We start from the raw sequence: 6,000 nt of genomic DNA, 5'->3' as shown, positions 1-6,000 counted from the left end.
ATCAGACGTAAAACCAGAAAAATAAAGGTTCCTATTTGGAGGAACAAAATTGAAATTTATGGCTGATTTTTTGTCAACAAGCAGTTCTGGGGAACCTCACAATGATTCCCTCAGGTTCTAAAATGTCTGCTTGAAGTTTTTATGAAGATTGCCTTGGATTTACAGACAAATTTAGGGAGGACCAAGAACCGTTCTTAATTATTTTGTCTTTTTTTTTTTAATATTTGCTCAGATTTTCTTTTCAAACCTTCAAACAAATGTTATATTCTTCTTTATATAGGTTCTAAATGTCTCTGATTACGTTTGTTCCCCAGCCCTTTTGTTTCTTTTTTTGAACGGAACCATTTGTAAAATGGTTACTTATATGTAAGTTATGAATCTTACATATTTATCTCATAACTGGCAAGATCTCACATGTAAAAATAAAATAAATAAAATAATATAAAATAAAATAAATAAAAGGAAATAAATAAACAAAATAAAATAAAAATAAAATAAAATGGAATAAAATAAAACAAAATAATAAAATAAAATAAAATACATTAGATAAAATAAATAAAATAAAATAAAATAAATAAAATCAAATAAAATAAATAAAACAAAATAATAAAATCAAATAAAATAAATAAAATCAAATAAAATAAAACAAAATAATAAAATCAAATCAAATAAATCAAATCAAATAAAATAAATAAAACAAAATAATAAAATAAAATAAAGTAAATAAAACAAAATAATAAAATATTGGATGTAAATCCCTTAATACAATTTATTGACTATTTGTCATTGCCGTTAGTGGCATCATCATCATTATTATTTAAAGCTAGAAATTCTCTTCTGAATACCTCTGGAGCCACAACCCCACGAATTTTGAAATATGGCGCTCTAATTGTTATTTTTTTAAATGGTCTATAATTGCAGGTGTGATTTCCAGTTTCTTCTGAAGGTCGCTGTGGTCATTGTTAATTTCTTATGGTCGAATTCCCAAGATTTAGCCTTGTTTCTCTTATAATTTTTTGATTAGAAAATTCCAGTTTAATTGCATCCTGGCCACAGGATGTGTCCTGGACATTTTTTATTCGTTGGAATTTACTGAGGTTTATTTTGTGAGCCCATGTGTGATGTGACTCAGTGTTTTCAACGTGGTGCACACATTTCCAAAGAATCCGCAGTCTCTCTTTGGAACTTCGGAGATGTATATATCCACATAGAGCCTCATAGACTCTGTGCAGTAACTTCTCCTGGACAACCTCTAATGGGAAACACTTAGCAACCCCAGCCCTGGCACAAGTCTGGTGGGTTGTCCGTGCCTATTTGTGTTCTATTGTGGGTGAGTGTGAAGAGACACGGGGTACTCTGCAGGTATGGAGAAGAATGAGGTAAATCTTTCTGTGCTACACAGCGTGTGTGTGTGTGTGTGTGTGTGTGTGTGTACATGCGTGTGTTCGGCAATAGAAAAATTCAGAGTCCTCACCAAACTGTCATCAGGGATGGTCTCTGAAGGACAGGCTGGGGGATGGTGGAAAACCGGTCACCGTGCATTTTACTGACCATAACATTTTTATCAAAACCCAATTTTGTAAAAAACTAAAATACAAAGCGGCAATACGGTAAATCAGTAATAAATGGGTGCACCTTACTTAGTTTCGACCTAAGAAGGGAGAAAGATAAAAGGAACAATGCAAACATTTTAAATGAACGAACCCAGAGTCCGACCTACTTGCCAGAAGATCTGGATCAAGAAGGATGCTCAAAACACGCCCGTGAGTGAACAGCCGAGGCCCCTTCCAGGGGAACCGACCTGCAACGGCGTGAGGTTGACACCAGCCATCTCCAGGCAGGAGACGCAGAGAGATGCAAAACCGCCCACAGCTCTACATGGTCACGGAGCCTCTCATTATTTCTCTTTCTCTCAACACACACGTGAGCGGGCACACACACGCACACACACACGGGCACACACAGTCGTATTATCTGCGTTTCCTCTTTGCACAGGGGGTGCGAAGCGCGTAGCCCAGGACGCGCCTGGGGAGGGGAGCCCCCTGCTCCAGGGGCTGGAACTGGCTACCGCGCACACTCAGAGAGCGAGCGAAGGCACGGGGGCCGGGGGCCGGGGGCCTGCCCACCCCCCCAGCCTCTCTGCTGCTCCAGATCTCCTGACCCATGTAAGAAAAGGCAAGAACAGACAGACGTGAACCCGTAGCCGACTTAGTCCAGGGTCCCCGCCTCGGGCGAGGGGGACAAGGCCACCGGGTTGGAAGGCAACATCGGGAACATTTGCGGCTTAGGATGCTCTCCCTAAACATCTCCCTTCCAAATCCCACCCACTGTTTCTCGAAGCTCTGTAAATCTTCTCTCACCGTAAGAGTTTACATTTTACCTCACGATACGTACCACGTAAACACACGTAGGATGTGTCTGTATGCAAATGTGGATAAACGTAAATATATTATGTACATAAATACATGTATCTAAGGCAAGAGTTTCGTGAAACACCACCCTTACAACGGTGCGATAAAGCACAAACAGAGACAACACAGAAGACGACGGGGCGTCTGAAGTGTTCCCGGATTTCCCCCAGCCGCTTCCTACGGGGGGTGCCTGCTTTGATTTCTCGCTTAGTTCCGTTCTTCTGGGCCCCTGAGGCTCCCATGTCACCACACCTGCCTGTCCTTCCTCCGATTCAGGAGCTGGGACGGACCCTCAAATCCCCTGTGTCTTCCACGCGGAAGAAAGAAGAAGGGGCTCTAGCCTCGCCTCGCCTGCTGCGGTGGGCCACAGGGAGCGCGCCCCGGCGCTGGCTGTCCCCCCGCAGCGAGGACAGCTCCTGCGCAGATCCCCGCCCGGGGTGGGCCCAGCCCCTGGGGCGCCCAGCCCCTGGGGCGCCCAGCCCCGAGCTCCACACCCGTGTGCACTCTGTCCTCCAGCATCTCCACGGGTGGCCAGCAGAGCGGCTCCCGGCAGCCCACGAGTCCTGCTTGGCCCCTTCTCTGCTCCGCAGTCTTGGCTGCAGGGCCCCTCAGCGTTGCCACCACACGTGGGCAACCTTGCCTAGCGTACGGGACCGATGTACAGTTGTCCTTCTTCCACCTGGAAGCCGAGAGAAGAACTTGAAATAAATTCCTATTGCTGGCTGCCTTCTTGACCACACTCGAAGCTCTCAGAACTATCATACCCTCACTGGACATTTCTGTGCCCGTGTACGCGAGCGTGGTCCTCTCCGCACCGATCTGGGTCTCGGGATCCAAAAAAAAAAAACGTCTTCCGTGTGAAAATCTGTCACCGGCCCACGGGGACAGTGCCAATGCCAGCTACTGTTGTCACAGTTAAGGCTGCGGTGATGTTGGTATTCACTTATTTGGGCCACAGGTAGTTCCCGGAGATTCACCGTGTGCCAGGCACTGATGGGTGTCGAGAGGGAAGACACAATCTTTTACGGCCCGTTGGAGAAGACGGACGTGTGAACGGAGAATATTCCCAGCGTGGGGAGTTTACTCATACGGGTTTCAATCAAGGGCCACAGTCTGAAGTGACTTGATAAATGGCCTCACCGAGGAATCAGCCCGTGAGCTGAGGCTGGAAAGCCGGATGAGGGTTTTCCACCCGGAGAAAGGAAGGCAGGAGGTTCCAGAGAAAGCACTTCACGTCCAGAGAACAACATGTACAGAGGCAGAAAGATTTAAAAGACCCTCCTGTCTTCCCATCAGAGCAGATCTCTTGGTGGCCCTGGAGCCTGGGGGCGTGAGCTGGGAGTGAAGGGACCGAACTGCCAATTCTGGCTGATGAAACTGAAGAGTCAATTGGGAGCAAGGACCCCACCCGGCTGGTGAGTGGATTTCCTTTCCGAACGCACCCTCCCCGCCTCACCCCCAAACGCTGGGGCCACTGCTGGCCCCCCAGAAAGGGATGGGGGAGGCTGGCAAAGGACGGGTCCCACACCCCTGCCCCCCGCCCCCCGCCTGAGCAATTCTGCTTTTGACGGTTTGTAATGAGTTCTCAGGAAAGATTTCAATTCCGGAAAGGTTCCCATGCATGGAAAGAGCCAGCAAACACCTGCTCTCGGCAATTATAACCCAACCGTCTACCCAGGAAAGATAAATCCTGGCGATTAGGAAATGCAGACATTTGCCGAGCCGTGTAGCAATGACGAGTGTAGATGTGGGAGTCGGGCTGGGGTGAGGATCCGGACTGCCCCTTTCTAGACGGGAGATCCTGGGCAAGTGGCCTCACCTCTCTGTTCTGGGGACACACGACCGAAGGGGGGGGAGGGGGTTGCCGAGAGGCTCATACAAGATGCCACGTGCAAAGGCTTTAAGGCGGCGCCTGGGGCAGGAAGCGCCCGGCAGACTGAGTATCACCGATGAGCACCACTGGGGCTGAATAAGCCAACAGACAGCAGGGGGCACCTGCTCCCCCACCCCCGCCAGCTCCTGTCCTTGTCAGGTGCGGAGGGTAGGAGGGGTCCTCCACGGCGGTCGTAAATGCTGACGGCCACCGAACCACAGGACAAGCAGGACGAGAGGGCGAACGGAGGAGAAGAGTGGACCTCTCCTCTCCTTCCCGGGCGCCAAGAGGAAGGGCAGGAGCCCACGGACAGTGGCTCCCCGGGCTGGCCCGGAGCTGGGCTCCAGGGACAAAGGTGCCACCTTTGAAGGGCTCCGCCGGGAACGAGAAGGAGGGGGGACGCCTCCCTGTGTCCACAGAGCTCCAGGGCATCTGCGGGGACCGCATTCTCTGGCAGAGACAAGCACGTTCCTCAGCCGAAGGGTCGCCCACCCTGGGACCCAAGCAAGGTGGGGAATTAGTGGTGGGAGCCCGCCCACGACACCGGCGTGTCTGACACGCAGAGACGCTGCCCTCCCCACCCCGGTCAAGGTCAGAGACACCCGTCGGCTCCCATGCACCTGGGGAGGAGGAAGCTGGCCGGCAGCCGGGAGGCCTCCCCTGGTGTCCCCGTGTCCCGCACCGAGGGTGGGGTCTCGGCCGCCGGTCGGATGTCCCAGAACCAGAAGCCCCAGGGACGCGGGACATGCACAGCAGACGCAGGAGGTCACCCGCCCGACCCCTCCCCACAAGCTCCGACGCGGCTTCCTCCTCACTCACTGCGCCCCGTGGCGGCTCACGACTCCCACCCTAAGATTCTTCTGGCTTCTGCTCCTGCCTCCACCCCAGCACAGCTTCCAAAGATGACGTCAAGTTCCAGCAACCAAGACCCTCCCCCACGCCCGTCAGAGGGGCCAGCCTCCCGGTCAGAGCGGCCGGCGGAGGGACCGTCACTCACCTGGGCCCACCTACCTCCCTGCACGCGGTGCCCAGGGCAACCACCTCCCTCAGTTTTCTCTCCGGCTCCCCGGCAGAGGTGAAGGCACCATTTCCCCGGGACAGCCTGGGGCCCCAGCCTGGGTCAGAGCCGGCGGAGGACGGGAAAGACTTCCGTCCTCACCCAGAGGCCGCTCTGCGGGTCTCATCCCGGGCCCCGCCGCCGGCTGGGATGCTCTGAGTCAGACGCTGCCCTCGCCACCTGCTCTGGACAGGTGACTCGGGGCGAACGTGTCCAGCCTGGCGCGGGTTTGCTTAGAGACTCCCGACCTGAGCCATCTGATGTCTCCCCGTGAAAAGCCTTGGTCCGAAAGGGAGGCTGCCAACGCTGGGAAGCTGAGCCCCGGAACAAAGGCCACCATCTGCTGGGCTGCGGGGAACACCGGGAGGGGGCGGCCCCGCCCAGAACCCCCGACCCCCAGCAGGCCTCCTCGGGCCCGACACGCTGCTAGCTTTACGCAAACGTCGGCTCCCACGACCTGCCACCAGTCCAGCCGATGTTGTCATACCCGTCTTAACAATCACTGCACAAAAATTCGCTGAGCACCTGCCATGCGCAGACCTGGTGACCTTGGGTCATAGCCCGTCCCTGGCTCGCCAGAGTCCGGCAACTTCCCTGCGGTCACCCAGCCTGGAGTCTAATCCCGATCCGCCCAGCACCAAAGCCCACGCTCTTTCTAC

At 52.9% G+C, this 6,000-nt stretch overlaps 1 protein-coding gene across 7 annotated transcripts in view; it reads right to left on the bottom strand.

The window, feature by feature from the left end:
* IL16 (interleukin 16) overlaps positions 1-6,000 on the bottom strand; it is a 98,021-nt gene that overhangs the window by 81,948 nt on the left and 10,073 nt on the right. The window contains exon 1 of one of the 7 annotated variants that reach the window (XM_058736384.1): positions 5,282-5,436. The exons of the other annotated variants lie outside the window; for them this stretch is intronic. The gene's annotated coding sequence lies outside the window, so the exon portion shown is untranslated. Of the gene's footprint in view, positions 1-5,281; positions 5,437-6,000 lie in introns of those variants that run through there. 7 annotated transcript variants of the gene reach the window in all.

Source organism: Neofelis nebulosa, chromosome 7 (genome assembly GCF_028018385.1).
Source record: "Neofelis nebulosa isolate mNeoNeb1 chromosome 7, mNeoNeb1.pri, whole genome shotgun sequence".
In the NCBI taxonomy this organism is placed as follows: Eukaryota; Metazoa; Chordata; class Mammalia; order Carnivora; family Felidae; genus Neofelis; species Neofelis nebulosa.
The sequence above is the reverse complement of the archived record's forward strand: the minus strand, read 5'-3'. Positions and strand labels throughout refer to the sequence as shown.